The 12,972-nt window shown below is 38.1% G+C and overlaps 1 protein-coding gene across 2 annotated transcripts in view; it reads left to right on the top strand.

The window, feature by feature from the left end:
• Nucleotides 1-12,972, top strand: part of phactr3a (phosphatase and actin regulator 3a) — a 54,012-nt gene that overhangs the window by 17,004 nt on the left and 24,036 nt on the right. The window contains exon 1 of one of the 2 annotated variants that reach the window (XM_067446676.1): nt 8,698-8,822. The exons of the other annotated variant lie outside the window; for it this stretch is intronic. The gene's annotated coding sequence lies outside the window, so the exon portion shown is untranslated. Of the gene's footprint in view, nt 1-8,697; nt 8,823-12,972 lie in introns of those variants that run through there. 2 annotated transcript variants of the gene reach the window in all.

Raw genomic sequence — 12,972 nt, 5'->3', positions numbered from 1 at the left:
ACACTTTTATGCTAAAAGGGTTCTATAATGACAAGAAAGAACCTTTTTGGCACTTAAAAAGGGTTCTATATAGAACACTGCAAAAAAAAATGCATTTCTTATCAAAGAAAAAAAATGCATTTCTTATCTTAGCAAAACCTCTCTTAATTTTGAGTTCTTTTTTCCCAAAATAACACAATTACTTTTGCTTGTCTAGTAAATATTTCTTGTTTTAATAATGTTCAAATGTTTGGACTAGAAACAAGACAAAAATAAGCCTTAAGTAAGAAAAGCATTTTTTACAGTGAACCTTTAAGGGTTTCAACTACGTAGCGCCGATAGAACCTTTTAAGATTCTATATAGAACCTTTTCTTCTAAGAGTGATAGGGTTTCTAAGTAAGATTTCCATCAAAAATTCAGTGATATAAGCCATGCTGAGGCAGGTGACCTGAAGTTGACTTGTAACTGTGATATAAGTCATGACCAAGAACATTTAATTGCTGTTGACTTCCTAAAGCATTGTTGTAAAAAAGAAGATTGATTGGGTATATATTTATCTTAATTCCTATGCCTTGCTGTACATACACTAGACATTTTTCTAGAGTTCTAAATGACTGAATTTTTGGATGAAATATAACCCTTTAACTTTAGAGGCTTTTAAAAGTAAGAAAGTGACTTTTTCGCTTATCTGCCATCTTTGAACATTTGTCCATGAGGCTGTGACATTTTTAGATTTCTTGGAATAGTTATTTGACCCAATTTAACACACCACCTTTATATTACAGAATGAAAAGGACACACAATTGACTTTCCTAAAGCAGAGGACAATGTCCATGGACTCATACCCAGCATGCGTTGCTTGTAACGCTCAGATAGTCTTTGCGGCTCAGCGTTTTTGTTTTCTTCTCTTATGTCTCTTAGCACAGAGACTGAATCATCACAGCTCGGTGTTCTAAGTCGGTGTCTAGCTGTAGATGTCACAAAGAATTCACTGCGGAGGTCTGTTTGATGGCAAAAGCTACTGTTGCTTTTTTCTAAGCAACACTGGCCAAAGCTGCCTCAAGTCCTTTTAAGCCTCGTCAGAGACCTGTTATTTAGTCTGTTCCACTTTTAGCATCTTGAGGAGGGTACACCGCAGGCACTTGTCTTCTGACAGATGGCTGCGCAGTTGTTGAGCCAGGGGGTAAACTATGGGGTTTCTTTTGTTGGACGACAGGAACTGTTCATTTCTCACACAAAACTACCTGCTCTTAGGACTAATTTCTGAATACTGATTGTTTGTATTTTGCTTAAACTAATACGTGCCAGAAGAAAAGGTTCTATATAGATCCTCAAAGGGTTCTGTCAGGCTCTTCATAGTAGCTTTAAGGGGTTTCCATCTCCATCAACAACAACACATGCTGCAAATACTCACAATGCAATTAAATACAGAATCATGCTGAAAATAGCATGGAAATGTTCCAAATGTTTTCAATGGGATCTACGTGTCCATGGTGTTGTCGATGACCTTCGATGAGTTGTTTTTTTTAAATATTATTTTACATCCTGATCGTATGTGTATTTTGAGTATTTGCTTGTCTAGCTATCACCAGACCAAGCTCAATTTAAGATTGAACAATGGCCTGGGGAGTCTGCTCTGCTATATATTTTCTACTCCACAAGAGGCATGATAAACTAGCATAATTCAGATAACTCTGTGTGCAATTAGATAGTCCTTCAACCAATCAGACCACAAGAGGCGTGATCAACAGGCAACGACCCATCGTCTCTCTATCCATCATCGTGTTAAAGGTAGGGTAGGTAGGACTGATCTAAAACACTTTTGTCTAAATTTGTTTAAACTTTCTTTATATGTCAATACATAATTAAAATGTAAGTACTCTGAAAAGGAGAGTACACAAATCAAGTGACTCTAGACTTTTTAATCTGCAATAAACACCGCTCATTATTTTTGTTCGGGACGAAACAAGTGATTGGCTTGGGCGACTGTCACTCTCTCTCGCTACCATGGCGACCACCACTTTCGCTACAGGATCTGCCCACATGTGCGCGCTCGTTTGATTTGAGCAGTTCAAGAGGCAAGAAACCTAGGCAAAATAATGGCAGAGAAATATGGAGCTAGAAATATGACACAATTTTCTGAATTCGAATTCTATAAATCTTAATTATTAACAAAGGTAATTTAACAAAATTTAATATTATTTTGCATTTTACATAGTTCTGAATCTGAATTTTTAATTGTTGAATATAGAGCATTTGAAATTAAACACATCTGAAATGTTTTAATGGGCGTAATTGTATAGGCATGTATTTTCAAACAGCAGATATTTTGTTCTGAATTAAAGGGGTACTTCAGCGCTGGGAAGATGAATCTGTATTTAAACTGGGTCATCAATGTAGTAGAAATGTGAAATTATTTTTGAATTTGGTGTCTTCTAGACTGAGAAAAGACAGAAAATGCATTTTTGTCCCATGGGGATGAAAGACTACAATTCCCAGAATGCTTTGCTGCCCTGTGAGGCCATTCCCAAAGCCACCAACTTGATTACAGTGACTGAGTTAGAGAAGACACTACAATTAAAAACTGAACGTGTCTGTTCAATATAACGAGTGAGTCACCGCGCGAGTATCACAGCACTGAGCACTAACTGCAGGAGTGATGAGAGCTGAGGTAATTGTGATTACACTCGCGGCATACATTCACAACGCGAGTTCAGTCTGGCGCTTTTCAGTTCATGCCTTTACAAGCTTAACTTTCATAGAAATTAATTTGAGAAGTTAAAAGACTTACATTGCTCACCATAGCTCCGTTTAAATGAGTGCCTGTAGCTGAGCTGAGCTCTGAGTGTGATCTCCATCCCCCATGCGCGGATTCAAAACATGCGGTAATGGCTCCCTCTGCTGGCTGTAGTCTTTAGCCTTTGGGCAAACATTCCTCCAATGATGCAAAAATCGTCAATTTGCATCATAGGAGGAATTTTTCCAGAAATAAAATGCATAAATCTCTTGTCTCAGGGAGATATGAGGGGGGAAAGCACAATCATTTGAATATACTCCAGGTTTTCTACTGATACAAAGCCATATGCTAATCGCTGAAGTAACCCTTTAATAGACTGGAAATATTCAGTTTTTGAAAATAAAGATTCAAGATTTCAGATGAAGGATAAATTCAGAACATCAAATTCAATGTTCTAAAATTCAAACCGCAGAAATTCAGATCGTACAGAAAGTAGGCCAGAGGTCATCATCAGGGAAGAGTAAAGGATATCAGAAAAGTCGAACAGAGTTTACTTTTCATTTACTTTTTGTAATGGAATAAAGAAAGAAGATCAAACTCCCTTTTATACTTTTTTGTTTAGATTAATGGACGGAAAATGAGATGTCGGACAGATTTGTCATTTTTCGTGCGTTGTTTACAAAACGCTGATTAGTGAAGAATATCTCAGCATTTGACCTCATCTGTCGTTCTCCAGGGCTGAATCCAAAATCGCCCCCTAAACCCTCATTCACTACTCCCTACTTCAGTCCACAGTTAACTTGAATGAGTAAATTTAAAAAATTTGGTTTATGTTTTCATGAAGCATGTATCACTAGCACATGTAGCTGCCTAATATAGCTAACATAACATTACTTAGCATAAAGTTACAATGTTAAACACTTAGCCATTAGTAGAGATGATAAATACTCAATATGCTTAGCTCAATTTGATCGCTGTCGTGTTGAATTTCGCAAAATGTAACTTTAGATAACAAAATGCATGTGTAAAAGCTATCCTGCGCACCGGGGAACGCTGCTCACGTGGTCAATAACATTGCTATAAATGGCATACACTTGGTATAATAAGAATAAATGCATATTTAATTTAATAATAGGAAAATAATAATAGCATCAAATCGTCATATCTGAATGATTTCTGAAGAATGGAGCAATGATGCGGAAAATGTATCTTTAACATCACATGAATAAATTACATTTCAAAGTATATTATGTTATTTTAAATTGTAATAATATTTCACAATATTACTTTCATCAAATAGATGCAGTCTTAGTGAGCAACAGAGACTTCTTTCAAAATCATTTAAAAATCTTACCAACCCCAAAATGTTGGACTGTAGTGTGTGTATTTCTATTGCAGTCCTGGATAAAAAGTGTCCCCGAATACAGACCAGAGACCAAATTGCCTTAACAAGAAAAAGCAATTAAAGAACAAGAACTGACCAAAAACTTATCTCAGGCCTGTGTTTAGGGCCTGTTTAGAAATGTGTGTTGGTTTATACTGGCTATAAGAAACCTATAGTGTAGCCTATATACACTGGTCTCAGATCAGCCCTAAACAGCACAACTAGCACCTCATATTGAAGGACCCCCTGGCCCGACCACTTACAATGAGGCCCACATTCATGCGTCTGCTTATGATTACATCTTTAGTCTGCAGTCATTGATGAATTGAATAATATTCTCAATCTCCCACTTTCATCTCTAGGGTGACATTACAATAACAAGCTCTTAGTATCTATCTACTGCAGACAAATGGGTTTTTTCTGCTGCCTGTTTATGTGGTCAGCATCTCCAAAACAAGCCTCAGAGGACAGACTGTAAGTAACTCCATTACATTTACATACATTTACTTAAAGCCTCTTCCAATGCCAAATAACTTTATTAAATAAAAGCATCCATCACCTGAGTGTAGAGGTTAAAACCGAATTTAAGAGATAAAAGATGTATTATGTTTTGCCTGAGCTGGAAAAATGTCGATATTTATGTATTTGAAAACAGCCATAAATTCTGTGGACCATATTAAAGGGAAGGTTCACCCAAAAACTCTCATCCTTTATTCACCCTCATGCCATCCTGATGTATTTGACTTCCGTTCTTCAGATAAACAAACATTTTTTTTTAGGAAAATCCATCTCTTATCCATTTTCCACCGACTGGTTCCATTGCTGGTTGCCGGCCTTTGTCCGGGTACACTTGTCCTGGTATGTGAACCGCAAATTGCACTGATGAAAAACACCGGGATATGCACTGATAGTCAGGTAAACAAAATGTAGCAGCGTTACATCACCATTCATTCCTCGGGTCTGTGGAAACACACAGCCGGTTTGCTACAGGCTCCAGTTTGCATAGCTGAGGACAGGCTTTGGCTCCAGAACACTAACTGTTCTGGTGGAAAAGGGGTATGTGTGTCCATATGATGCCAGTGAATGGGTGCAACTCGGTTGGTGCTTGAAAATTCACACACAGGTGATGAATCAATGTCTTCTGTTCTGAAGTGAAAAAATAAAAAAAGCTTTTGCTTTTTTAACAATAAACCTTTTTTTTCTGGCAGCTGTCATAGGTGCGTTCACAAGTTCAGCTTGACATAAACATGTTTGGCTGTGTCCAAAATCGCCCCCTATACCCTTTAAATAGTACACTATGTGAGGGGACAGCCATTTCTAGTGGTTCTTAGTACACACTGTAACTATACACATTACAACATGTAAATAGAAAATTGTTGCAGAGCCACTTCTTCTGCGAACTTCACAACACACTTGTGTAACATGTCTCAATGTTGTGTGACAATAGACAAAAAGCAATGATTTACAGTTAAAAAAACATTACAAATATTAGTATTTTTCTTATGCACACGCACACCTATAATTTAGATTCAGAATACTCCACAGGAGTTGTATGGATTACATCACAATCACTGTGTGTGTGTGTGTTTTTTTTCCCAATCTTCAGCCAAGCAGCACCCGTTCACTGACATTACATGGACTCATAGATATGGATTATTTTCCTAAAAATCTTCACTTGAATCCATCTGAAGAAAGAAAGTTGTATAGTCATATACATTGGGTTAAGTGTGTTCTTGGAAATTACATGCACAAATGTTTACCAAGAAAATTTGTGAGAATATATATATGGCATTGATTCAACAAGGTGCTGAAAGCATTCTTTAGAAATGTTGGCCCATATTGATAGGACAGCATCTTGAAGATGATGGAGATTTGTGGGATGCACATCCAGGGCACGAAGCTCCCGTTCCAGCACACCCCAAAGATGCTCTATTGGGTTGAGATCTGGTGACTGTGGGGCCATTTTAGTACAGTGAACTCATTGTCATGTTCAAGAAACCAATTTGAAATTATTCAAGCTTTGTGACATGGTGCATTATCCTACTGGAAGTAGCCATCAGAGGATGGGTACATGGTGGTCATAAAGGGATAGAGATGGTCAAAAAAACAATGCTCAGGTAGACCGTGGCATTTAAACGATGCCCAATGGGCACTAAGGGCCTAAAGTTTGCCAAGAAAACATCCCCCACACCATTACACCACCACCACCAGCCTGCACAGTGGTAACAAGGCATGATGGATCCATGTTCTCATTCTGTTTACGCCAAATTCTGACTCTACCATCTGAATGTCTCGAGACTCATCAGACCAGGCAACATTTTTCCAGTCTTCAACTGTCCAATTTTGGTGAGCTTGTGCAAATTGTAGCCTCTTTTTCCTATTTTTAGTGGAGATGAGTGGTACCCGGTGGGGTCTTCTGCTGTGTTAGCCCATTCCCCTCAAGGTTGTGCGTGTTGTGGCTTCACAAATTCTTTGCTGCATACCAGTTGTAATGAGTTGTTATTTCAGTCAAAGTTGAATCTGCATTTTTGCCCAAAGGGCTGCCACTTACTGGATGTTTTTCCCTTTTCACACCATTCTTTGTAAACCTGAAATGGTTGTGCGTTAAAATCCCAGTAACTGAGCAGATTGTGAAATAGTCAGACCGGCCTGTCTGGCACCAACAACCATGCCATGCTCAAAATTGCTCACCTTTCTTTCCCATTCTGACATTTAGTTTGGAGTTTGGACCACACCCCTAAATGCACTGAAGCAACTGCCATGTGATTGGTTGATTAGATAATTCCATCAATGAGAAATTGAACAGGTGTTCCTACTAATCCTTTAGGTGAGTGTATATATAATTCAAAATGGCACTGATATGCAGTATATTTATATATATATATATATATATATATATATATATATATATATATATATATATATATATATATATATATATATATATATATATATATATATATAATAAAATACAGTTCAAATTGAAGGTAACAATTATGCATATAACATAATGCTCATTATATCACATTTTTCTGCTATTATTTTCTGGCTTTTCTGGCTCCTGATTGGTCAATACATCCATTCCAATACTGCGTATCATGTCTAATAGTACATTATACTCACTCATGACTATACCATTGCATTGTCTCTCATTTCTCATTGGTTATGCTAATAATTCAATTTAAGTTAAACAACAATATCTATTGTGAATGAAAAAGCGTTTTGATGAACAAGAAATAAGATCATTCAGATCTAACGCACATTAATATCAGGTGAAGGGGTCTGCAGACTAAAGGAGTGCAGATTTGCTGACAGAGCTATAAAATTTGCCAATCTGCAATGTTAAAAAGGGGTTTGTAGTGTCTCTCATTCTCTTTGTTGTGTGGGTGTGTTAATCGCACCGACATCCACGTCTTTAAAGCCATGTTTAAAGTGTTTTCAATGAGCTGTGACAGAGATAAACGCCTGTGATAAAATGAACTGAAACTTCTTAAGCAGCCTAAATCAAACCAGGCAGGATTACTTAAAACGATCTCCAGTTTATTTATTTATTTACCATCTACAAAACAGCAGAGCCTGGAAGTGTTTCAACAATAAAATCTTAATAATGATATACAGCACTGTATCGAGATTGCTACTACAGAAAAAGTGGGTGTGTTCTATTTGGCAGTGTCTTCCTGTATTTAATATTAATAACTGGCAACCAAATTATCTGTCAAGCTTTATAATTAATATTTTTCCCCTAATGTGGGAGTTTTGTATTCTGTCATTTTGTCCTGTATTATATGATGATAATTATTGTATTAATAGGTACTGTATGCATGATATATATATATATGTCCATAGGTCACCGTGAGCATTATATCAGCGGTTTTGGCAGGGGTTTGACAGGGGTTTTGAGATATTGATAACGTGGGCATCTCTGGCACACGGCCAGCATGCAGGCCTATGTGCTGATTGCCTCTCTCTGTTCATAAAACGCTGTGCTTTGCTCTTCTGTCGCTTACTTCATGAATAACTGCACTGATATTCATTCAAATATTGTCAGATGTACTGGACTGTATGTCCTCCTTTATCTACTACTCCTTTTAAAATTCCCTTCCTTAACCGTGCTTCTTAATCTCATGCATTGTGTAACAGTTACTTCGGCCCCCGCCAAATATTAATATTAGCTATGAATTATTCTGTTTTCGATTGCAATGAGCTTGTCCAGTGCAACACTAGCCCCTTGTAACGCACCTCCCTGTGCTGAAGAAAGGGGTAGTGTGCCTTGATATTATATGTTATGAAAGGCCGGGCCCTGATTGGCTGCTGGAGGTCTTCTGCAAGCGCTTCCGTATAGCAACAGACCCCATTCCCCCTCCCCTCTCAGTCTCCGTTTCCCCCATCCTCCCTTTCCTAAGACAGTGGCAGCCCCTCATACGGCGCTCGGATTCTGCCTCCGAGGGGGCTTTTGCTCTGCATCTGGTGGAGCAGTAACCATAGTAACAGCTAGGCTTTGCTGACCCCGGCTTTGCTGACTCGCCTCGCCACACTGTTTTCAGGCTTGACCTGGATTCCGTATAGCGCTGGTTACTTGAGCAGAGACACTCAGTTGATTGACCCGGTTCTTTTCTTGTATGGTCAGTGATAGGAGGGCATCCGCTAATGTGGCGCGGTGCAGCGCCTCTGGGTTTGTGACGGCGCTCGCTCGCTGCCCCTGCCCACACTACACTATTTCGGTAACGGAGCGTTTGGCAGAGCGTTGACTCATTTGCTCTATGAATGGCACTTTTCCTGCATGTGAATATTTAAAAGGATTAGGTCTAGCCTGTTGAAGGATATGATGCTGCTGTGGGTGTTGTAGAGGCTTTTGTGTGGTAAAATATACAATTGTTCTTTGACGATAAAGCGCTGCTGTGATTAACATCTGCTTTAGCTCAAAACTGAAAGACTATAATAGAAAATTCCTATAGAATAAAAGTTCTCTGAGGTACATGCTTTGTAATTAGCTTCTTTTGAGTAGGTAATGATGTCACCGTTATATAATAATGTATATAATGAATGACTTAAAGGGATAGTTCACCCAAAAATGTAAATTTGATATTTATCTGCTTACCAGGGCATCCAAGATGTAGGTGTGTTTGTTTCTTTAGTAGAACACAAATGAAGATTTTTAACCGTTGCTCAACCTTTGCTCGTATAATGCATGTCAATGGGGTGTATTTCTATGAGAGTGAAAAACACACAGACATACGAATTCATATTAAATCCTGTGGCTCGTGGTGACACATTGATGTCTTAAGGCCGGAACACACCAAGCCGACGGTCGGCCGTCGGGCAGTTTTTGTGCGTCGGCCAACTAAGTTTCCTCGGTGTGTTCCACACAGTTCCACGCCGTCGGCTGGCGTTGGTCCTCGTCGGCTGTTTTTCAGCCGATTCGACATGTTAAATCGGCGTCGCCGCATGTCGGGCAGTCGGGACATATGATCGTTCTGATTTGCTGTTCAGCTAGCGAACCAGTGCACGAGAAAATAAAACGGAAGTGACGAAGCAAGTAAACGACAGAGTCAAGAGGGAACACAGAACGCCTGTCTCCTCCATAGACAGTAAAAGAAAGGTCTCGTCTCATTTGATTATATTCCTCATTCCGATACATGTTAACACATGTTAATATATATGGCTGTGTAGACCGAGGCAAGTGAAGACAAACTGATCAGCATGATCCAGCAAAGGCCAGCTTAGTATCACACTAACTTACGGGAAAATGTTAACGTTATGTCAACTGTGTGGCGAAAGCAGAACTGTGGCGTGAGATCGCAAATTAACTTGTCATGTCAGGTAAGATTTCCTTTTTTGCAATAATTTTTTCTTCTTCAGTAGTCCATATTTTTTTAAAAAACTGCATGTTAGATTGTTGTGTGCAACTTTCATCTTTGCACAGCAGTTAATTTCACATTCAAAATGCACTAAAGATATCAAAACACTTAATGCATGTCTTTATGTCCAAAAGCAATGATAAATCCACAGTTTAGCCCTCATATATTTCGGTTGTACTAACTGTGTGGAGAGTTTTGCAAAAGTGACCTAAATGTATTGAGAAATGTGTTCTAGCGACTGTAAAAAAAAATGCTGTCATCCAGAATACATCCAGTTAAAAGTAGAACAAAAATGAACATTACAATAGCCATGAAATTGACATAACTCAGCGTAATGTTTTTTTTTATTTTTATTGTCCCTCAGAGAAAGAGCTCAAGAAGCGGTGGGATTCATTGCGAACCCAGTACATGTGTTACAAGAAACATGGACCCTCAGGAAGTTCTGGAGCTCAGAAGACCCACCTGCAGTTTCTAGAACCTCACACAAAAAGGAAGGAGTGCACCTCAAATCTAACACTATCAGGGTACACACACACACACACACACACATATATATATATATATATATATATATATATATATATATATATATATATATATATATATATATATATATATATATATATATAATATTTATATGTATATATATATGTATATGTATGTATGTGTATATAATATATATGTGTGTGTGTGTGTGTGTAATTTATTTTATTTATTTTTTCTTTCCATTTGAACAAATGAACATTTTGCTTTTGGTAAAGTGGCCAATGAATGTTCAGATGGGTCTATTTACAAGTAATTCAACAAATCAACTTCCACAATGTGCATCTGAATAGATCCATTTAGCCAATTTGCAGGGTATTGTTTTAGCTATGCCCTGTTATTGTTATGGGTTATTGGTGAACAAGTGTAAGAATCTATTGTATCACATTGTTCACATTTTGATTGTTTCTTTAAGGAACCTTTGTCTGAAAGTGAATCCTGTTTACCCTCAGATGGCACCAACAGTGACACCTGGATTGGCACCCGTGAGGAGCCCAGCTTCATTACGGCGGAGCTATGGCCCAGTACACCCTTGGCTGAATCTACACATATAGCTACTTTTATAGCTATTCTCTATATAGCTATTTGTGCCCATTGTACTGAACATTGGAAAATAAAAAACTTTGACTTTGGGTACTTGCATTCACAGTTCTTTATGTAAAAAAGGATCACAAAACACAAGATGATGCAGAATTCTAACCCTTATTTTGCTATTTGACATCTAACTAGCAGGGTAAATAAACACATCTATATTGATGTTTTAATTTAAGAATAAATAGATTTTCAATTAATAGAGACATATTTTTATAATGTGTTACTTCCACAATACAATGTTATCAAAGTGCAATATCTGTAAATTAATAGTTAGCATGGTTACTGCAGAGCTGCCAACTTTTCAAAAAAACTTAGAGTGAGATTTGGTGGTGCCAACCAAAATGTTGCCGTACAAAGCAAAAATTGCAAAAAATAAATAAACAAATAAATAATAATAATAGCTCTCTCTATATATGCATCTGCATTTAAATGGGGTACTATTGTTTGTTTGTTTTTTGCATCTATATGGCGGTTTGTATACATCCTATAGACACACACAATTTTAAAGCACTATAGAGACAGTGGCGTAACTTAGTAATGACGGATCCAGTGAGGGTATGACAAAAATGGTAAAACTTTAGTTTAGGGTCCAATTCTATATTAGGATATTGGCTGTTTATTGCTACTTATAAATCAAATATTAAGGCCTTATTCTGTATAGGACCTACATCCCTCAATCATAATAAAGGCACGGTTTTATAATCACTGAGATTCCAAATGTGAGTTAGTTAGGGGGGTTCGGGGGCATGCACCCCCGAGAAAATTTTGATTTCTATGATCTACATATGTGCATTTTAATATGTTCTGAAGACCAAAAAAATTTGATAACAATAGCTTAAAAACCATGTCAAGGACAATTTTCGTCAGTGAAGAAAGTAAATCTGGTTAACTGATATTTATGTTTTATGAATCATTTTTGCAGACACGTTAATTTATTGAAGGCTACTGGGAAAGGCCCAATACAGGCAGAAAAAAACTGAGCTATTTAATTTACTGAAGGCAACAAATGGAATTGATTTAGACCATTTTAGTTGGCCGCCCATGATTCAGACCAACTAAAATCAGTAGCTTAGTTTGGTATAGTTCTTTTTGCGTGCATCTCTCTCCAACACACACAGAGATTCGCGATTGCACTGGACACGTTTTAAGTGCAGGCATATTCTCTGAGTGAGCCCAGAGAAAAATCTTCCAAGTGCAGCGTATCTGAGAGCGCACGCAGAGTTCTCGCGTACGAGCAGGGAGATTCGCTCTCGGCACATTACATTCCGCGCGCGAGAAGAGAGAAATTTGCGCTCGCGCATTATATTCCGCGCGCGAGCAGAGAGATTCGCGCTCGCGCACTACATTAATGTACTTTCGCGCTGCATTAATGCGCTCTCGACGGGGCCTCCCAAGATAAGGCGGGGCCCTAGGCGACCGGCTCTGATTAAGAGTTGCTCATCAGGTAGATCTATAGATAAACTTATCTTTCAGGCATTTGACCGACAGGGTTGACACTTCAGCGTGAGAAATAAGGGGTGTGGCGTGTGAGCGTGTGAAACCAATCAAATGCGTGTGTCTCACGGCCAATGCGTGAGAGTTGGCAGCTCTGTTACTGTCAGTTAAGTTCAGTGTATGGTTGAGTGTTACATTATTTTCATTAACATTTCTGTGCCACTGGAGATTTCATTTCCAAACTGCTGTTATGTGATGTGCATGAAGCAGCATGATATCATTTTGAAGAAATGTCACCATAGGCATGTTTCCAATGAAAATATATATACAAATTCTGTCATAATTCATTGAACTAGCACCAAGCATTGTCACAAACATAATTTACTGTAAATCAGAATGCGTCATACACATATATTTATTTTAACAATCCTTTGGGTAAGTG

This window comes from Pseudorasbora parva, chromosome 6 (assembly GCF_024679245.1).
Source record: "Pseudorasbora parva isolate DD20220531a chromosome 6, ASM2467924v1, whole genome shotgun sequence".
Classification (NCBI taxonomy): Eukaryota; Metazoa; Chordata; class Actinopteri; order Cypriniformes; family Gobionidae; genus Pseudorasbora; species Pseudorasbora parva.
This window is presented reverse-complemented; position numbering and strand designations above follow the sequence as displayed.